The sequence below is a fragment of the Carassius carassius genome, chromosome 22, assembly GCF_963082965.1.
Source record: "Carassius carassius chromosome 22, fCarCar2.1, whole genome shotgun sequence".
Lineage (NCBI taxonomy): Eukaryota > Metazoa > Chordata > Actinopteri > Cypriniformes > Cyprinidae > Carassius > Carassius carassius.
In genome coordinates this window covers 22,326,769-22,346,573 of record NC_081776.1, presented here as the reverse complement: position 1 = coordinate 22,346,573, position 19,805 = coordinate 22,326,769, and the positions used below count along the sequence as shown (strand labels likewise).

Below are 19,805 nucleotides of genomic sequence, written 5' to 3'. Positions count from 1 at the left end.
CACACGGAAGGGGACAGAGAACCTCACTCTTTCTTTCTTAGCCACGGGTGTCAAACTCAGTCCCTTGCAGAACGCAAGCATAGGTCTGAACCAGTGACTTTAGGTATATTGCTGCAGAGCCAGTGGTTATCTTGTAGGCAAACATCAGTATCTTGAATCTGATGCGAACAGCTATTGGTAGCCAGTGCAAAATTATGAAGAGAGGTGTGACGTGGGCTTTCTTTGGCTCGTTTAAGACCACTCTCGCTGCTGCATCCTGGATCAGTTGCAGAGGCTTGATAGTACGTGCCGGAAGACCCGCCAAGGGAGCATAACAGTAGCCCAGTCTGGAGAAAACAAAGAGCTTGGACAAGGAGTTGTGTGGCCTGCTCTGATCGGAAGGGTCTAATCTTCAGAACTTTGTATAAGGCAAATCTGCAGGACCGGGCCAGTGCAGCAATATGGCCTTTGAAACTTCACAAAACCTCAGGAGGATGTGGCCATGTGTTACATGAATATGAGAGGGATGCTATTACTGCCTTCATTCAGTGTTAGCAAGCATGAATGCAGAATTTTCACTTCATTGTATATAAAAGGATGGCACGGGTCTACACGCAATGTCGCTGGATGAGATTCAGGGAATTTACCTGGAACCTCACAGTTTTCCACAAAACATCATTTCACCTGCCCTGAAGAGGAGCTGTGGCCTTTTGCCCCCAGGAGACACAGGGAAACCCACACGGAAGGGGACAGAGAACCTCACTCTTTCTTTCTTAGCCACGGGTGTCAAACTCAGTCCCTGGAAGGCCGGAGACCTGCAGAGTTTAGATTCAAGCCTGATTGAACACACCTGATCCAACTAATCATGGCCTTCAGGCTCATTTGAAAACTACATGCCTTGTGTGTTTGAGAAGGGTTGGAACAACACTCTACAGGGCTCGGGCCCTAAAGGAATTTAGTTTGATACCCCTGGTCTAAGCGCTCTCAGTGATCAGAAAAAAAGCACCACTCTGCCCCATGTGAGGCTCGAACTCACGATCTTCAGATTATGAGACTGACGCGCTGCCTAACTGCGCCAACGAGGCTTGTGGGATAAAGGGCGCCCAAACAGAGAATAAGTAGCTTCTAGATCCTTGCATTCAGGTGTGGCTCCAACAGGCCATCCCTAGCCAATCAAGGGTGTCAGGATGGCCGAGGGGTCTAAGGCGCTGCGTTCAGGTCGCAGTCTCCCCTGGAGGCGTGGGTTCGAATCCCACTTCTGACAGATCTATCCTTTGGCTGCAGACAGAGACTTCAGTCTTCTGCTACGTTGAGCCAGCAGGATGTTAACTTTGACAAAACACAGCATTTTGGCAAATGCTAGTATTCATTGGGCAGCCGTTGAAGACAAGGATGAGTTTTTAGACACTTTTTGAAAATGGTTAAAGCCTCCGCTGATTGAATTGAGATAGGCAAGCCGATCCACCAGCTGGGAACAGTCCAGGAAAAGGTCCTTGAGAGTGATTTTGTGCCTCTTTGGGATGGCACCACGAGGCGTCGTTCACTTGCAGAACGCAAGCATAGGTCTGAACCAGCGACTTTAGGTATATTGCTGCAGAGCCAGTGGTTATCTTTTAGGCAAACATCAGTATCTTGAATCTGATGCGAACAGCTATTGGTAGCCAGTGCAAAATTATGAAGAAAGGTGTGACGTGGGCTTTCTTTGGCTCGTTTAAGACCACTCTCGCTGCTGCATCCTGGATCAGTTGCAGAGGCTTGATAGTACGTGCCGGAAGACCCGCCAAGGGAGCATAACAGTAGCCCAGTCTGGAGAAAACAAAGAGCTTGGACAAGGAGTTGTGTGGCCTGCTCTGATCGGAAGGGTCTAATCTTCCGAACTTTGTATAAGGCAAATCTGCAGGACCGGGCCAGTGCAGCAATATGGCCATTGAAACTTCACAAAACCTCAGGAGGATGTGGCCATGTGTTACATGAATATGAGAGGGATGCTATTACTGCCTTCATTCAGTGTTAGCCAGCATGAATGCAGTATTTTCACTTCATTGTGTACAAAAGGATGGCACGGGTCTACACGCAATGTCGCTGGATGAGATTCAGGGAATTTACCTGGAACCTCACAGTTTTCCACAAAACATCATTTCACCTTCCCTGAAGAGGAGCTGTGGCCTTTTGCCCCCAGGAGACACAGGGAAACCCACACAGAAGGGGACAGAGAACCTCACTCTTTCTTTCTAAGCCACGGGTGTCAAACTCAGTCCCTGGAAGGCCGGAGACCTGCAGAGTTTAGATTCAAGCCTGATTGAACACACCTGATCCAACTAATCATGGCCTTCAGGCTCATTTGAAAACTACATGCCTTGTGTGTTTGAGAAGGGTTGGAAGAACACTCTACAGGGCTCGGGCCCTAAAGGAATTTAGTTTGATACCCCTGGTCTAAGCGCTCTCAGTGATCAGAAAAAAGCACCACTCTGCCCCGTGTGAGGCTCGAACTCACGACCTTCAGATTATGAGACTGACGCGCTGCCTAACTGCGCCAACGAGGCTTGTGGGCTAAAGGGCGCCCAAACAGAGAATAAGTAGCTTCTAGATCCGTGCATTCAGGTGTGGCTCCAACAGGCCATCCCTAGCCATTGTGTCAGGATGGCCGAGCGGTCTAAGGCGCTGCGTTCAGGTCGCAGTCTCCCCTGGAGGCGTGGTTTCGAATCCCACTTCTGACAGATCTATCCTTTGGCTGCAGACAGAGACTTCAGTCTTCTGCTACGTTGAGCCAGCAGGGCGTTAACTTTGACAAAACACAGCATTTGGCAAATGCTAGTATTCATTGGGCAGAAGTTGAAGACAAGGATGAGTTTTTAGACACTTTTTGAAAATGGTTAAAGCCTCCGCTGATTGAATTGAGATAGGCAAGCCGATCCACCAGCTGGGAACAGTCCAGGAAAAGGTCCTTGAGAGTGATTTTGTGCCTCTTTGGGATGGCACCACGAGGCGTCGTTCACTTGCAGAACGCAAGCATAGGTCTGAACCAGCGACTTTAGGTATATTGCTGCAGAGCCAGTGGTTATCTTGTAGGCAAACATCAGTATCTTGAATCTGATGCGAACAGCTATTGGTAGCCAGTGCAAAATTATGAAGAGAGGTGTGACGTGGGCTTTCTTTGGCTCGTTGAAGACCACTCTCGCTGCTGCATCCTGGATCAGTTGCAGAGGCTTGATAGTACGTGCCGGAAGACCCGCCAAGGGAGCATAACAGTAGCCCAGTCTGGAGAAAACAAAGAGCTTGGACAAGGAGTTGTGTGGCCTGCTCTGATCGGAAGGGTCTAATCTCCCGAACGTTGTATAAGGCAAATCTGCAGGACCGGGCCAGTGCAGCAATACGGCCTTTGAAACTTCACAAAACCTCAGGACGACGTGGCCATGTGTTACATGAATATGAGAGGGATTCTATTACTGCCTTCATGCAGTGTTAGCCAGCATGAATGCAGAATTTTCACTTCATTGTATATGAAAGGATGGCACGGGTCTACACGCAATGTCGCTGGATGAGATTCAGGGAATTTACCTGGAACCTCACAGTTTTCCACAAAACCTCATTTCACCTGCCCTGAAGAGGAGCTGTGGCATTTTGCCCCCAGGAGACACAGGGAAACCCACACGGAAGGGGACAGAGAACCTCACTCTTTCTTTCTTAGCCACGGGTGTCAAACTCAGTCCCTTGCAGAACGCAAGCATAGGTTTGAACCAGTGACTTTAGGTATATTGCTGCAGAGCCAGTGGTTATCTTGTAGGCAAACATCAGTATCTTGAATCTGATGCGAACAGCTATTGGTAGCCAGTGCAAAATTATGAAGAGAGGTGTGACGTGGGCTTTCTTTGGCTCGTTTAAGACCACTCTCGCTGCTGCATCCTGGATCAGTTGCAGAGGCTTGATAGTACGTGCCGGAAGACCCGCCAAGGGAGCATAACAGTAGCCCAGTCTGGAGAAAACAAAGTGCTTGGACAAGGAGTTGTGTGGCCTGCTCTGATCGGAAGGGTCTAATCTTCAGAACTTTGTATAAGGCAAATCTGCAGGACCGGGCCAGTGCAGCAATATGGCCTTTGAAACTTCACAAAACCTCAGGAGGATGTGGCCATGTGTTACATGAATATGAGAGGGATGCTATTACTGCCTTCATTCAGTGTTAGCAAGCATGAATGCAGAATTTTCACTTCATTGTATATAAAAGGATGGCACGGGTCTACACGCAATGTCGCTGGATGAGATTCAGGGAATTTACCTGGAACCTCACAGTTTTCCACAAAACATCATTTCACCTGCCCTGAAGAGGAGCTGTGGCCTTTTGCCCCCAGGAGACACAGGGAAACCCACACGGAAGGGGACAGAGAACCTCACTCTTTCTTTCTTAGCCACGGGTGTCAAACTCAGTCCCTGGAAGGCCGGAGACCTGCAGAGTTTAGATTCAAGCCTGATTGAACACACCTGATCCAACTAATCATGGCCTTCAGGCTCATTTGAAAACTACATGCCTTGTGTGTTTGAGAAGGGTTGGAACAACACTCTACAGGGCTCAGGCCCTAAAGGAATTTAGTTTGATACCCCTGGTCTAAGCGCTCTCAGTGATCAGAAAAAAAGCACCACTCTGCCCCATGTGAGGCTCGAACTCACGATCTTCAGATTATGAGACTGACGCGCTGCCTAACTGCGCCAACGAGGCTTGTGGGATAAAGGGCGCCCAAACAGAGAATAAGTAGCTTCTAGATCCTTGCATTCAGGTGTGGCTCCAACAGGCCATCCCTAGCCAATCAAGGGTGTCAGGATGGCCGAGCGGTCTAAGGCGCTGCGTTCAGGTCGCAGTCTCCCCTGGAGGCGTGGGTTCGAATCCCACTTCTGACAGATCTATCCTTTGGCTGCAGACAGAGACTTCAGTCTTCTGCTACGTTGAGCCAGCAGGATGTTAACTTTGACAAAACACAGCATTTTGGCAAATGCTAGTATTCATTGGGCAGCCGTTGAAGACAAGGATGAGTTTTTAGACACTTTTTGAAAATGGTTAAAGCCTCCGCTGATTGAATTGAGATAGGCAAGCCGATCCACCAGCTGGGAACAGTCCAGGAAAAGGTCCTTGAGAGTGATTTTGTGCCTCTTTGGGATGGCACCACGAGGCGTCGTTCACTTGCAGAACGCAAGCATAGGTCTGAACCAGCGACTTTAGGTATATTGCTGCAGAGCCAGTGGTTATCTTTTAGGCAAACATCAGTATCTTGAATCTGATGCGAACAGCTATTGGTAGCCAGTGCAAAATTATGAAGAAAGGTGTGACGTGGGCTTTCTTTGGCTCGTTTAAGACCACTCTCGCTGCTGCATCCTGGATCAGTTGCAGAGGCTTGATAGTACGTGCCGGAAGACCCGCCAAGGGAGCATAACAGTAGCCCAGTCTGGAGAAAACAAAGAGCTTGGACAAGGAGTTGTGTGGCCTGCTCTGATCGGAAGGGTCTAATCTTCCGAACTTTGTATAAGGCAAATCTGCAGGACCGGGCCAGTGCAGCAATATGGCCATTGAAACTTCACAAAACCTCAGGAGGATGTGGCCATGTGTTACATGAATATGAGAGGGATGCTATTACTGCCTTCATTCAGTGTTAGCCAGCATGAATGCAGTATTTTCACTTCATTGTGTACAAAAGGATGGCACGGGTCTACACGCAATGTCGCTGGATGAGATTCAGGGAATTTACCTGGAACCTCACAGTTTTCCACAAAACATCATTTCACCTTCCCTGAAGAGGAGCTGTGGCCTTTTGCCCCCAGGAGACACAGGGAAACCCACACAGAAGGGGACAGAGAACCTCACTCTTTCTTTCTAAGCCACGGGTGTCAAACTCAGTCCCTGGAAGGCCGGAGACCTGCAGAGTTTAGATTCAAGCCTGATTGAACACACCTGATCCAACTAATCATGGCCTTCAGGCTCATTTGAAAACTACATGCCTTGTGTGTTTGAGAAGGGTTGGAAGAACACTCTACAGGGCTCGGGCCCTAAAGGAATTTAGTTTGATACCCCTGGTCTAAGCGCTCTCAGTGATCAGAAAAAAGCACCACTCTGCCCCGTGTGAGGCTCGAACTCACGACCTTCAGATTATGAGACTGACGCGCTGCCTAACTGCGCCAACGAGGCTTGTGGGCTAAAGGGCGCCCAAACAGAGAATAAGTAGCTTCTAGATCCGTGCATTCAGGTGTGGCTCCAACAGGCCATCCCTAGCCAACCAAGTGTGTCAGGATGGCCGAGCGGTCTAAGGCCCTGCGTTCAGGTCGCAGTCTCCCCTGGAGGCGTGGTTTCGAATCCCACTTCTGACAGATCTATCCTTTGGCTGCAGACAGAGACTTCAGTCTTCTGCTACGTTGAGCCAGCAGGGCGTTAACTTTGACAAAACACAGCATTTGGCAAATGCTAGTATTCATTGGGCAGAAGTTGAAGACAAGGATGAGTTTTTAGACACTTTTTGAAAATGGTTAAAGCCTCCGCTGATTGAATTGAGATAGGCAAGCCGATCCACCAGCTGGGAACAGTCCAGGAAAAGGTCCTTGAGAGTGATTTTGTGCCTCTTTGGGATGGCACCACGAGGCGTCGTTCACTTGCAGAACGCAAGCATAGGTCTGAACCAGCGACTTTAGGTATATTGCTGCAGAGCCAGTGGTTATCTTGTAGGCAAACATCAGTATCTTGAATCTGATGCGAACAGCTATTGGTAGCCAGTGCAAAATTATGAAGAGAGGTGTGACGTGGGCTTTCTTTGGCTCGTTGAAGACCACTCTCGCTGCTGCATCCTGGATCAGTTGCAGAGGCTTGATAGTACGTGCCGGAAGACCCGCCAAGGGAGCATAACAGTAGCCCAGTCTGGAGAAAACAAAGAGCTTGGACAAGGAGTTGTGTGGCCTGCTCTGATCGGAAGGGTCTAATCTCCCGAACGTTGTATAAGGCAAATCTGCAGGACCGGGCCAGTGCAGCAATACGGCCTTTGAAACTTCACAAAACCTCAGGACGACGTGGCCATGTGTTACATGAATATGAGAGGGATTCTATTACTGCCTTCATGCAGTGTTAGCCAGCATGAATGCAGAATTTTCACTTCATTGTATATGAAAGGATGGCACGGGTCTACACGCAATGTCGCTGGATGAGATTCAGGGAATTTACCTGGAACCTCACAGTTTTCCACAAAACCTCATTTCACCTGCCCTGAAGAGGAGCTGTGGCATTTTGCCCCCAGGAGACACAGGGAAACCCACACGGAAGGGGACAGAGAACCTCACTCTTTCTTTCTTAGCCACGGGTGTCAAACTCAGTCCCTTGCAGAACGCAAGCATAGGTCTGAACCAGTGACTTTAGGTATATTGCTGCAGAGCCAGTGGTTATCTTGTAGGCAAACATCAGTATCTTGAATCTGATGCGAACAGCTATTGGTAGCCAGTGCAAAATTATGAAGAGAGGTGTGACGTGGGCTTTCTTTGGCTCGTTTAAGACCACTCTCGCTGCTGCATCCTGGATCAGTTGCAGAGGCTTGATAGTACGTGCCGGAAGACCCGCCAAGGGAGCATAACAGTAGCCCAGTCTGGAGAAAACAAAGAGCTTGGACAAGGAGTTGTGTGGCCGGCTCTGATCGGAAGGGTCTAATCTTCAGAACTTTGTATAAGGCAAATCTGCAGGACCGGGCCAGTGCAGCAATATGGCCTTTGAAACTTCACAAAACCTCAGGAGGATGTGGCCATGTGTTACATGAATATGAGAGGGATGCTATTACTGCCTTCATTCAGTGTTAGCAAGCATGAATGCAGAATTTTCACTTCATTGTATATAAAAGGATGGCACGGGTCTACACGCAATGTCGCTGGATGAGATTCAGGGAATTTACCTGGAACCTCACAGTTTTCCACAAAACATCATTTCACCTGCCCTGAAGAGGAGCTGTGGCCTTTTGCCCCCAGGAGACACAGGGAAACCCACACGGAAGGGGACAGAGAACCTCACTCTTTCTTTCTAATCCACGGGTGTCAAACTCAGTCCCTGGAAGGCCGGAGACCTGCAGAGTTTAGATTCAAGCCTGATTGAACACACCTGATCCAACTAATCATGGCCTTCAGGCTCATTTGAAAACTACATGCCTTGTGTGTTTGAGAAGGGTTGGAACAACACTCTACAGGGCTCGGGCCCTAAAGGAATTTAGTTTGATACCCCTGGTCTAAGCGCTCTCAGTGATCAGAAAAAAAGCACCACTCTGCCCCGTGTGAGGCTCGAACTCACGACCTTCAGATTATGAGACTGACGCGCTGCCTAACTGCGCCAACGAGGCTTGTGGGATAAAGGGCGCCCAAACAGAGAATAAGTAGCTTCTAGATCCTTGCATTCAGGTGTGGCTCCAACAGGCCATCCCTAGCCAATCAAGGGTGTCAGGATGGCCGAGCGGTCTTAGGCGCTGCGTTCAGGTCGCAGTCTCCCCTGGAGGCGTGGGTTCGAATCCCACTTCTGACAGATCTATCCTTTGGCTGCAGACAGAGACTTCAGTCTTCTGCTACGTTAAGCCAGCAGGATGTTAACTTTGACAAAACACAGCATTTGGCAAATGCTAGTATTCATTGGGCAGGCGTTGAAGACAAGGATGAGTTTTTAGACACTTTTTGAAAATGGTTAAAGCCTCCGCTGATTGAATTGAGATAGGCAAGCCGATCCACCAGCTGGGAACAGTCCAGGAAAAGGTCCTTGAGAGTGATTTTGTGCCTCTTTGGGATGGCACCACGAGGCGTCGTTCACTTGCAGAACGCAAGCATAGGTCTGAACCAGCGACTTTAGGTATATTGCTGCAGAGCCAGTGGTTATCTTTTAGGCAAACATCAGTATCTTGAATCTGATGCGAACAGCTATTGGTAGCCAGTGCAAAATTATGAAGAAAGGTGTGACGTGGGCTTTCTTTGGCTCGTTTAAGACCACTCTCGCTGCTGCATCCTGGATCAGTTGCAGAGGCTTGATAGTACGTGCCGGAAGACCCGCCAAGGGAGCATAACAGTAGCCCAGTCTGGAGAAAACAAAGAGCTTGGACAAGGAGTTGTGTGGCCTGCTCTGATCGGAAGGGTCTAATCTTCCCGAACTTTGTATAAGGCAAATCTGCAGGACCGGGCCAGTGCAGCAATATGGCCATTGAAACTTCACAAAACCTCAGGACGACGTGGCCATGTGTTACATGAATATGAGAAGGATTCTATTACTGCCTTCATGCAGTGTTAGCCAGCATGAATGCAGAATTTTCACTTCATTGTATATGAAAGGATGGCACGGGTCTACACGCAATGTCGCTGGATGAGATTCAGGGAATTTACCTGGAAGCTCACAGTTTTCCACAAAACCTCATTTCACCTGCCCTGAAGAGGAGCTGTGGCATTTTGCCCCCAGGAGACACAGGGAAACCCACACGGAAGGGGACAGAGAACCTCACTCTTTCTTTCTTAGCCACGGGTGTCAAACTCAGTACCTGGAACGACGAGGCGTCGTTCACTTGCAGAACGCAAGCATAGGTCTGAAACAGAGACTTTAGGTATATTGCTGCAGAGCCAGTGGTTATCTTGTAGGCAAACATCAGTATCTTGAATCTGATGCGAACAGCTATTGGTAGCCAGTGCAAAATTATGAAGAGAGGTGTGACGTGGGCTTTCTTTGGCTCGTTTAAGATCACTCTCGCTGCTGCATCCTGGATCAGTTGCAGAGGCTTGATAGTACGTGCCGGAAGACCCGCCAAGGGAGCATAACAGTAGCCCAGTCTGGAGAAAACAAAGAGCTTGGACAAGGAGTTGTGTGGCCTGCTCTGATCGGAAGGGTCTAATCTTCCGAACTTTGTATAAGGCAAATCTGCAGGACCGGGCCAGTGCAGCAATATGGCCTTTGAAACTTCACAAAACCTCAGGAGGATGTGGCCATGTGTTACATGAATATGAGAGGGATGCTATTACTGCCTTCATTCAGTGTTAGCCAGCATGAATGCAGAATTTTCACTTCATTGTATATAAAAGGATGGCACGGGTCTACACGCAATGTCGCTGGATGAGATTCAGGGAATTTACCTGGAACCTCACAGTTTTCCACAAAACATCATTTCACCTGCCCTGAAGAGGAGCTGTGGCCTTTTGCCCCCAGGAGACACAGGGAAACCCACACGGAAGGGGACAGAGAAACTAACTCTTTCTTTCTAAGCCACGGGTGTCAAACTCAGTCCCTGGAAGGCCGGATACCTGCAGAGTTTAGATTCAAGCCTGATTGAACACACCTGATCCAGCTAATCATGGCCTTCAGGCTCATTTGAAAACTACATGCCTTGTGTGTTTGAGAAGGGTTGGAAGAACACTCTACAGGGCTCGGGCCCTAAAGGAATTTAGTTTGATACCCCTGGTCTAAGCGCTCTCAGTGATCAGAAAAAAGCACCACTCTGCCCCGTGTGAGGCTCGAACTCACGACCTTCAGATTATGAGACTGACGCGCTGCCTAACTGCGCCAACGAGGCTTGTGGGCTAAAGGGCGCCCAAACAGAGAATAAGTAGCTTCTAGATCCGTGCATTCAGGTGTGGCTCCAACAGGCCATCCCTAGCCAACCAAGTGTGTCAGGATGGCCGAGCGGTCTAAGGCGCTGCGTTCAGGTCGCAGTCTCCCCTGGAGGCGTGGGTTCGAATCCCACTTCTGACAGATCTATCCTTTGGCTGCAGACAGAGACTTCAGTCTTCTGCTACGTTGAGCCAGCAGGATGTTAACTTTTACAAAACACAGCATTTGGCAAATGCTAGTATTCATTGGGCAGGCGTTGAAGACAAGGATGAGTTTTTAGACACTTTTTGAAAATGGTTAAAGCCTCCGCTGATTGAATTGAGATAGGCAAGCCGATCCACCAGCTGGGAACAGTCCAGGAAAAGGTCCTTGAGAGTGATTTTGTGCCTCTTTGGGATGGCACCACGAGGCGTCGTTCACTTGCAGAACGCAAGCATAGGTCTGAACCAGCGACTTTAGGTATATTGCTGCAGAGCCAGTGGTTATCTTGTAGGCAAACATCAGTATCTTGAATCTGATGCGAACAGCTATTGGTAGCCAGTGCAAAATTATGAAGAGAGGTGTGACGTGGGCTTTCTTTGGCTCGTTGAAGACCACTCTCGCTGCTGCATCCTGGATCAGTTGCAGAGGCTTGATAGTACGTGCCGGAAGACCCGCCAAGGGAGCATAACAGTAGCCCAGTCTGGAGAAAACAAAGAGCTTGGACAAGGAGTTGTGTGGCCTGCTCTGATCGGAAGGGTCTAATCTCCCGAACGTTGTATAAGGCAAATCTGCAGGACCGGGCCAGTGCAGCAATACGGCCTTTGAAACTTCACAAAACCTCAGGACGACGTGGCCATGTGTTACATGAATATGAGAGGGATTCTATTACTGCCTTCATGCAGTGTTAGCCAGCATGAATGCAGAATTTTCACTTCATTGTATATGAAAGGATGGCACGGGTCTACACGCAATGTCGCTGGATGAGATTCAGGGAATTTACCTGGAACCTCACAGTTTTCCACAAAACCTCATTTCACCTGCCCTGAAGAGGAGCTGTGGCATTTTGCCCCCAGGAGACACAGGGAAACCCACACGGAAGGGGACAGAGAACCTCACTCTTTCTTTCTTAGCCACGGGTGTCAAACTCAGTCCCTTGCAGAACGCAAGCATAGGTCTGAACCAGTGACTTTAGGTATATTGCTGCAGAGCCAGTGGTTATCTTGTAGGCAAACATCAGTATCTTGAATCTGATGCGAACAGCTATTGGTAGCCAGTGCAAAATTATGAAGAGAGGTGTGACGTGGGCTTTCTTTGGCTCGTTTAAGACCACTCTCGCTGCTGCATCCTGGATCAGTTGCAGAGGCTTGATAGTACATGCCGGAAGACCCGCCAAGGGAGCATAACAGTAGCCCAGTCTGGAGAAAACAAAGAGCTTGGACAAGGAGTTGTGTGGCCTGCTCTGATCGGAAGGGTCTAATCTTCAGAACTTTGTATAAGGCAAATCTGCAGGACCGGGCCAGTGCAGCAATATGGCCTTTGAAACTTCACAAAACCTCAGGAGGATGTGGCCATGTGTTACATGAATATGAGAGGGATGCTATTACTGCCTTCATTCAGTGTTAGCCAGCATGAATGCAGAATTTTCACTTCATTGTATATAAAAGGATGGCACGGGTCTACACGCAATGTCGCTGGATGAGATTCAGGGAATTTACCTGGAACCTCACAGTTTTCCACAAAACATCATTTCACCTGCCCTGAAGTGGAGCTGTGGCCTTTTGCCCCCAGGAGACACAGGGAAACCCACACGGAAGGGGACAGAGAACCTCACTCTTTCTTTCTAATCCACGGGTGTCAAACTCAGTCCCTGGAAGGCCGGAGACCTGCAGAGTTTAGATTCAAGCCTGATTGAACACACCTGATCCAACTAATCATGGCCTTCAGGCTCATTTGAAAACTACATGCCTTGTGTGTTTGAGAAGGGTTGGAACAACACTCTACAGGGCTCGGGCCCTAAAGGAATTTAGTTTGATACCCCTGGTCTAAGCGCTCTCAGTGATCAGAAAAAAGCACCACTCTGCCCCATGTGAGGCTCGAACTCACGACCTTCAGATTATGAGACTGACGCGCTGCCTAACTGCGCCAACGAGGCTTGTGGGATAAAGGGCGCCCAAACAGAGAATAAGTAGCTTCTAGATCCTTGCATTCAGGTGTGGCTCCAACAGGCCATCCCTAGCCAATCAAGGGTGTCAGGATGGCCGAGCGGTCTAAGGCGCTGCGTTCAGGTCGCAGTCTCCCCTGGAGGTGTGGGTTCGAATCCCACTTCTGACAGATCTATCCTTTGGCTGCAGACAGAGACTTCAGTCTTCTGCTACGTTGAGCCAGCAGGATGTTAACATTGACAAAACACAGCATTTGGCAAATGCTAGTATTCATTGGGCAGGCGTTGAAGACAAGGATGAGTTTTTAGACACTTTTTGAAAATGGTTAAAGCCTCCGCTGATTGAATTGAGATAGGCAAGCCGATCCACCAGCTGGGAACAGTCCAGGAAAAGGTCCTTGAGAGTGATTTTGTGCCTCTTTGGGATGGCACCACGAGGCGTCGTTCACTTGCAGAACGCAAGCATAGGTCTGAACCAGCGACTTTAGGTATATTGCTGCAGAGCCAGTGGTTATCTTTTAGGCAAACATCAGTATCTTGAATCTGATGCGAACAGCTATTGGTAGCCAGTGCAAAATTATGAAGAAAGGTGTGACGTGGGCTTTCTTTGGCTCGTTTAAGACCACTCTCGCTGCTGCATCCTGGATCAGTTGCAGAGGCTTGATAGTACGTGCCGGAAGACCCGCCAAGGGAGCATAACAGTAGCCCAGTCTGGAGAAAACAAAGAGCTTGGACAAGGAGTTGTGTGGCCTGCTCTGATCGGAAGGGTCTAATCTTCCGAACTTTGTATAAGGCAAATCTGCAGGACCGGGCCAGTGCAGCAATATGGCCATTGAAACTTCACAAAACCTCAGGACGACGTGGCCATGTGTTACATGAATATGAGAAGGATTCTATTACTGCCTTCATGCAGTGTTAGCCAGCATGAATGCAGAATTTTCACTTCATTGTATATGAAAGGATGGCATGGGTCTACACGCAATGTCGCTGGATGAGATTCAGGGAATTTACCTGGAAGCTCACAGTTTTCCACAAAACCTCATTTCACCTGCCCTGAAGAGGAGCTGTGGCATTTTGCCCCCAGGAGACACAGGGAAACCCACACGGAAGGGGACAGAGAACCTCACTCTTTCTTTCTTAGCCACGGGTGTCAAACTCAGTCCCTGGAACGACGAGGCGTCGTTCACTTGCAGAACGCAAGCATAGGTCTGAACCAGAGACTTTAGGTATATTGCTGCAGAGCCAGTGGTTATCTTGTAGGCAAACATCAGTATCTTGAATCTGATGTGAACAGCTATTGGTAGCCAGTGCAAAATTATGAAGAGAGGTGTGACGTGGGCTTTCTTTGGCTCGTTGAAGACCACTCTCGCTGCTGCATCCTGGATCAGTTGCAGAGGCTTGATAGTACGTGCCGGAAGACCCGCCAAGGGAGCATAACAGTAGCCCAGTCTGGAGAAAACAAAGAGCTTGGACAAGGAGTTGTGTGGCCTGCTCTGATCGGAAGGGTCTAATCTCCCGAACGTTGTATAAGGCAAATCTGCAGGACCGGGCCAGTGCAGCAATACGGCCTTTGAAACTTCACAAAACCTCAGGACGACGTGGCCATGTGTTACATGAATATGAGAGGGATTCTATTACTGCCTTCATGCAGTGTTAGCCAGCATGAATGCAGAATTTTCACTTCATTGTATATGAAAGGATGGCACGGGTCTACACGCAATGTCGCTGGATGAGATTCAGGGAATTTACCTGGAACCTCACAGTTTTCCACAAAACCTCATTTCACCTGCCCTGAAGAGGAGCTGTGGCATTTTGCCCCCAGGAGACACAGGGAAACCCACACGGAAGGGGACAGAGAACCTCACTCTTTCTTTCTTAGCCACGGGTGTCAAACTCAGTCCCTGGAAGGCCGGATACCTGCAGAGTTTAGATTCAAGCCTGATTGAACACACCTGATCCAGCTAATCATGGCCTTCAGGCTCATTTGAAAACTACATGCCTTGTGTGTTTGAGAAGGGTTGGAAGAACACTCTACAGGGCTCGGGCCCTAAAGGAATTTAGTTTGATACCCCTGGTCTAAGCGCTCTCAGTGATCAGAAAAAAGTACCACTCTGCCCCGTGTGAGGCTCGAACTCACGACCTTCAGATTATGAGACTGACGCGCTGCCTAACTGCGCCAACGAGGCTTGTGGGCTAAAGGGCGCCCAAACAGAGAATAAGTAGCTTCTAGATCCGTGCATTCAGGTGTGGCTCCAACAGGCCATCCCTAGCCAACCAAGTGTGTCAGGATGGCCGAGCGGTCTAAGGCGCTGCGTTCAGGTCGCAGTCTCCCCTGGAGGCGTGGGTTCGAATCCCACTTCTGACAGATCTATCCTTTGGCTGCAGACAGAGACTTCAGTCTTCTGCTACGTTGAGCCAGCAGGATGTTAACTTTTACAAAACACAGCATTTGGCAAATGCTAGTATTCATTGGGCAGGCGTTGAAGACAAGGATGAGTTTTTAGACACTTTTTGAAAATGGTTAAAGCCTCCGCTGATTGAATTGAGATAGGCAAGCCGATCCACCAGCTGGGAACAGTCCAGGAAAAGGTCCTTGAGAGTGATTTTGTGCCTCTTTGGGATGGCACCACGAGGCGTCGTTCACTTGCAGAACGCAAGCATAGGTCTGAACCAGCGACTTTAGGTATATTGCTGCAGAGCCAGTGGTTATCTTGTAGGCAAACATCAGTATCTTGAATCTGATGCGAACAGCTATTGGTAGCCAGTGCAAAATTATGAAGAGAGGTGTGACGTGGGCTTTCTTTGGCTCGTTGAAGACCACTCTCGCTGCTGCATCCTGGATCAGTTGCAGAGGCTTGATAGTACGTGCCGGAAGACCCGCCAAGGGAGCATAACAGTAGCCCAGTCTGGAGAAAACAAAGAGCTTGGACAAGGAGTTGTGTGGCCTGCTCTGATCGGAAGGGTCTAATCTCCCGAACGTTGTATAAGGCAAATCTGCAGGACCGGGCCAGTGCAGCAATACGGCCTTTGAAACTTCACAAAACCTCAGGACGACGTGGCCATGTGTTACATGAATATGAGAGGGATTCTATTACTGCCTTCATGCAGTGTTAGCCAGCATGAATGCAGAATTTTCACTTCATTGTATATGAAAGGATGGCACGGGTCTACACGCAATGTCGCTGGATGAGATTCAGGGAATTTACCTGAAACCTCACAGTTTTCCACAAAACCTCATTTCACCTGCCCTGAAGAGGAGCTGTGGCATTTTGCCCCCAGGAGACACAGGGAAACCCACACGGAAGGGGACAGAGAACCTCACTCTTTCTTTCTTAGCCACGGGTGTCAAACTCAGTCCCTTGCAGAACGCAAGCATAGGTCTGAACCAGTGACTTTAGGTATATTGCTGCAGAGCCAGTGGTTATCTTGTAGGCAAACATCAGTATCTTGAATCTGATGCGAACAGCTATTGGTAGCCAGTGCAAAATTATGAAGAGAGGTGTGACGTGGGCTTTCTTTGGCTCGTTTAAGACCACTCTCGCTGCTGCATCCTGGATCAGTTGCAGAGGCTTGATAGTACGTGCCGGAAGACCCGCCAAGGGAGCATAACAGTAGCCCAGTCTGGAGAAAACAAAGAGCTTGGACAAGGAGTTGTGTGGCCTGCTCTGATCGGAAGGGTCTAATCTTCCGAACTTTGTATAAGGCAAATCTGCAGGACCGGGCCAGTGCAGCAATATGGCCTTTGAAACTTCACAAAACCTCAGGAGGATGTGGCCATGTGTTACATGAATATGAGAGGGATGCTATTACTGCCTTCATTCAGTGTTAGCCAGCATGAATGCAGAATTTTCACTTCATTGTATATAAAAGGATGGCACGGGTCTACACGCAATGTCGCTGGATGAGATTCAGGGAATTTACCTGGAACCTCACAGTTTTCCACAAAACATCATTTCACCTGCCCTGAAGAGGAGCTGTGGCCTTTTGCCCCCAGGAGACACAGGGAAACCCACACGGAAGGGGACAGAGAAACTCACTCTTTCTTTCTAAGCCACGGGTGTCAAACTCAGTCCCTGGAAGGCCGGATACCTGCAGAGTTTAGATTCAAGCCTGATTGAACACACCTGATCCAGCTAATCATGGCCTTCAGACTCATTTGAAAACTATATGCCTTGTGTGTTTGAGAAGGGTTGGAAGAACACTCTACAGGGCTCGGGCCCTAAAGGAATTTAGTTTGATACCCCTGGTCTAAGCGCTCTCAGTGATCAGAAAAAAAGCACCACTCTGCCCCGTGTGAGGCTCGAACTCACGACCTTCAGATTATGAGACTGACGCGCTGCCTAACTGCGCCAACGAGGCTTGTGGGCTAAAGGGCGCCCAAACAGAGAATAAGTAGCTTCTAGATCCGTGCATTCAGGTGTGGCTCCAACAGGCCATCCCTAGCCAACCAAGTGTGTCAGGATGGCCGAGCGGTCTAAGGCGCTGCGTTCAGGTCGCAGTCTCCCCTGGAGGCGTGGGTTCGAATCCCACTTCTGACAGATCTATCCTTTGGCTGCAGACAGAGACTTCAGTCTTCTGCTACGTTGAGCCAGCAGGATGTTAACTTTGACAAAACACAGCATTTGGCAAATGCTAGTATTCATTGGGCAGGCGTTGAAGACAAGGATGAGTTTTTAGACACTTTTTGAAAATGGTTAAAGCCTCCGCTGATTGAATTGAGATAGGCAAGCCGATCCACCAGCTGGGAACAGTCCAGGAAAAGGTCCTTGAGAGTGATTTTGTGCCTCTTTGGGATGGCACCACGAGGCGTCGTTCACTTGCAGAACGCAAGCATAGGTCTGAACCAGCGACTTTAGGTATATTGCTGCAGAGCCAGTGGTTATCTTTTAGGCAAACATCAGTATCTTGAATCTGATGCGAACAGCTATTGGTAGCCAGTGCAAAATTATGAAGAAAGGTGTGACGTGGGCTTTCTTTGGCTCGTTTAAGACCACTCTCGCTGCTGCATCCTGGATCAGTTGCAGAGGCTTGATAGTACGTGCCGGAAGACCCGCCAAGGTAGCATAACAGTAGCCCAGTCTGGAGAAAACAAAGAGCTTGGACAAGGAGTTGTGTGGCCTGCTCTGATCGGAAAGGTCTAATCTTCCGAACTTTGTATAAGGCAAATCTGCAGGACCGGGCCAGTGCAGCAATATGGCCATTGAAACTTCACAAAACCTCAGGACGACGTGGCCATGTGTTACATGAATATGAGAAGGATTCTATTACTGCCTTCATGCAGTGTTAGCCAGCATGAATGCAGAATTTTCACTTCATTGTATATGAAAGGATGGCACGGGTCTACACGCAATGTCGCTGGATGAGATTCAGGGAATTTACCTGGAAGCTCACAGTTTTCCACAAAACCTCATTTCACCTGCCCTGAAGAGGAGCTGTGGCATTTTGCCCCCAGGAGACACAGGGAAACCCACACGGAAGGGGACAGAGAACCTCACTCTTTCTTTCTTAGCCACGGGTGTCAAACTCAGTCCCTGGAACGACGAGGCGTCGTTCACTTGCAGAACGCAAGCATAGGTCTGAACCAGCGACTTTAGGTATATTGCTGCAGAGCCAGTGGTTATCTTGTAGGCAAACATCAGTATCTTGAATCTGATGCGAACAGCTATTGGTAGCCAGTGCAAAATTATGAAGAGAGGTGTGACGTGGGCTTTCTTTGGCTCGTTTAAGACCACTCTCGCTGCTGCATCCTGGATCAGTTGCAGAGGCTTGATAGTACGTGCCGGAAGACCCGCCAAGGGAGCATAACAGTAGCCCAGTCTGGAGAAAACAAAGAGCTTGGACAAGGAGTTGTGTGGCCTGCTCTGATCGGAAGGGTCTAATCTTCCGAACTTTGTATAAGGCAAATCTGCAGGACCGGGCCAGTGCAGCAATATGGCCTTTGAAACTTCACAAAACCTCAGGAGGATGTGGCCATGTGTTACATGAATATGAGAGGGATGCTATTACTGCCTTCATTCAGTGTTAGCCAGCATGAATGCAGAATTTTCACTTCATTGTATATAAAAGGATGGCACGGGTCTACATGCAATGTCGCTGGATGAGATTCAGGGAATTTACCTGGAACCTCACAGTTTTCCACAAAACATCATTTCACCTGCCCTGAAGAGGAGCTGTGGCCTTTTGCCCCCAGGAGACACAGGGAAACCCACACGGAAGGGGACAGAGACACTCACTCTTTCTTTCTAAGCCACGGGTGTCAAACTCAGTCCCTGGAAGGCCGGATACCTGCAGAGTTTAGATTCAAGCCTGATTGAACACACCTGATCCAACTAATCATGGCCTTCAGGCTCATTTGAAAACTACATGCCTTGTGTGTTTGAGAAGGGTTGGAACAACACTCTACAGGGCTCGGGCCCTAAAGGAATTTAGTTTGATACCCCTGGTCTAAGCGCTCTCAGTGATCAGAAAAAAAGCACCACTCTGCCCCGTGTGAGGCTCAAACTCACGACCTTCAGATTATGAGACTGACGCGCTGCCTAACTGCGCCAACGAGGCTTGTGGGATAAAGGGCGCCCAAACAGAGAATAAGTAGCTTCTAGATCCTTGCATTCAGGTGTGGCTCCAACAGGCCATCCCTAGCCAATCAAGGGTGTCAGGATGGCCGAGCGGTCTAAGGCGCTGCGTTCAGGTCGCAGTCTTCCCTGGAGGCGTGGGTTCGAATCCCACTTCTGAAAGATCTATCCTTTGGCTGCAGACAGAGACTTCAGTCTTCTGCTACGTTGAGCCAGCAGGATGTTAACTTTGACAAAACACAGCATTTGGCAAATGCTAGTATTCATTGGGCAGGCGTTGAAGACAAGGATGAGTTTTTAGACACTTTTTGAAAATGGTTAAAGCCTCCGCCTATTGAATTGAGATAGGCAAGCCGATCCACCAGCTGGGAACAGTCCAGGAAAAGGTCCTTGAGAGTGATTTTGTGCGTCTTTGGGATGGCACCACGAGGCGTCGTTCACTTGCAGAACGCAAGCATAGGTCTGAACCAGCGACTTTAGGTATATTGCTGCAGAGCCAGTGGTTATCTTTTAGGCAAACATCAGTATCTTGAAT

General features: G+C 48.9%; 20 non-coding genes across 20 annotated transcripts; 10 read left to right on the top strand and 10 right to left on the bottom strand.

Moving 5' to 3' along the window:
- Window positions 1–990: 990 nt before the first annotated feature.
- On the bottom strand, window positions 991–1,064 carry trnam-cau (transfer RNA methionine (anticodon CAU)). Its single transcript has one exon. It is a non-coding gene; the product is annotated as a tRNA-Met (tRNA).
- A 96-nt stretch (window positions 1,065–1,160) lies between these two features.
- trnal-cag (transfer RNA leucine (anticodon CAG)) lies at window positions 1,161–1,243 on the top strand. Its single transcript has one exon. It is a non-coding gene; the product is annotated as a tRNA-Leu (tRNA).
- A 1,205-nt stretch (window positions 1,244–2,448) lies between these two features.
- On the bottom strand, window positions 2,449–2,522 carry trnam-cau (transfer RNA methionine (anticodon CAU)). Its single transcript has one exon. It is a non-coding gene; the product is annotated as a tRNA-Met (tRNA).
- A 91-nt stretch (window positions 2,523–2,613) lies between these two features.
- On the top strand, window positions 2,614–2,696 carry trnal-cag (transfer RNA leucine (anticodon CAG)). The gene has a single exon. It is a non-coding gene; the product is annotated as a tRNA-Leu (tRNA).
- Window positions 2,697–4,616: 1,920 nt separating this feature from the next.
- Window positions 4,617–4,690, bottom strand: trnam-cau (transfer RNA methionine (anticodon CAU)). The gene has a single exon. It is a non-coding gene; the product is annotated as a tRNA-Met (tRNA).
- A 96-nt stretch (window positions 4,691–4,786) lies between these two features.
- On the top strand, window positions 4,787–4,869 carry trnal-cag (transfer RNA leucine (anticodon CAG)). Its single transcript has one exon. It is a non-coding gene; the product is annotated as a tRNA-Leu (tRNA).
- A 1,205-nt stretch (window positions 4,870–6,074) lies between these two features.
- Window positions 6,075–6,148, bottom strand: trnam-cau (transfer RNA methionine (anticodon CAU)). The gene has a single exon. It is a non-coding gene; the product is annotated as a tRNA-Met (tRNA).
- A 96-nt stretch (window positions 6,149–6,244) lies between these two features.
- trnal-cag (transfer RNA leucine (anticodon CAG)) lies at window positions 6,245–6,327 on the top strand. Its single transcript has one exon. It is a non-coding gene; the product is annotated as a tRNA-Leu (tRNA).
- A 1,920-nt stretch (window positions 6,328–8,247) lies between these two features.
- Window positions 8,248–8,321, bottom strand: trnam-cau (transfer RNA methionine (anticodon CAU)). Its single transcript has one exon. It is a non-coding gene; the product is annotated as a tRNA-Met (tRNA).
- A 96-nt stretch (window positions 8,322–8,417) lies between these two features.
- On the top strand, window positions 8,418–8,500 carry trnal-cag (transfer RNA leucine (anticodon CAG)). Its single transcript has one exon. It is a non-coding gene; the product is annotated as a tRNA-Leu (tRNA).
- A 1,943-nt stretch (window positions 8,501–10,443) lies between these two features.
- trnam-cau (transfer RNA methionine (anticodon CAU)) lies at window positions 10,444–10,517 on the bottom strand. Its single transcript has one exon. It is a non-coding gene; the product is annotated as a tRNA-Met (tRNA).
- A 96-nt stretch (window positions 10,518–10,613) lies between these two features.
- trnal-cag (transfer RNA leucine (anticodon CAG)) lies at window positions 10,614–10,696 on the top strand. The gene has a single exon. It is a non-coding gene; the product is annotated as a tRNA-Leu (tRNA).
- A 1,919-nt stretch (window positions 10,697–12,615) lies between these two features.
- Window positions 12,616–12,689, bottom strand: trnam-cau (transfer RNA methionine (anticodon CAU)). The gene has a single exon. It is a non-coding gene; the product is annotated as a tRNA-Met (tRNA).
- A 96-nt stretch (window positions 12,690–12,785) lies between these two features.
- Window positions 12,786–12,868, top strand: trnal-cag (transfer RNA leucine (anticodon CAG)). Its single transcript has one exon. It is a non-coding gene; the product is annotated as a tRNA-Leu (tRNA).
- Window positions 12,869–14,810: 1,942 nt separating this feature from the next.
- trnam-cau (transfer RNA methionine (anticodon CAU)) lies at window positions 14,811–14,884 on the bottom strand. Its single transcript has one exon. It is a non-coding gene; the product is annotated as a tRNA-Met (tRNA).
- Window positions 14,885–14,980: 96 nt separating this feature from the next.
- On the top strand, window positions 14,981–15,063 carry trnal-cag (transfer RNA leucine (anticodon CAG)). Its single transcript has one exon. It is a non-coding gene; the product is annotated as a tRNA-Leu (tRNA).
- A 1,920-nt stretch (window positions 15,064–16,983) lies between these two features.
- Window positions 16,984–17,057, bottom strand: trnam-cau (transfer RNA methionine (anticodon CAU)). The gene has a single exon. It is a non-coding gene; the product is annotated as a tRNA-Met (tRNA).
- A 96-nt stretch (window positions 17,058–17,153) lies between these two features.
- On the top strand, window positions 17,154–17,236 carry trnal-cag (transfer RNA leucine (anticodon CAG)). The gene has a single exon. It is a non-coding gene; the product is annotated as a tRNA-Leu (tRNA).
- A 1,943-nt stretch (window positions 17,237–19,179) lies between these two features.
- On the bottom strand, window positions 19,180–19,253 carry trnam-cau (transfer RNA methionine (anticodon CAU)). The gene has a single exon. It is a non-coding gene; the product is annotated as a tRNA-Met (tRNA).
- Window positions 19,254–19,349: 96 nt separating this feature from the next.
- trnal-cag (transfer RNA leucine (anticodon CAG)) lies at window positions 19,350–19,432 on the top strand. Its single transcript has one exon. It is a non-coding gene; the product is annotated as a tRNA-Leu (tRNA).
- Window positions 19,433–19,805: the final 373 nt, after the last annotated feature.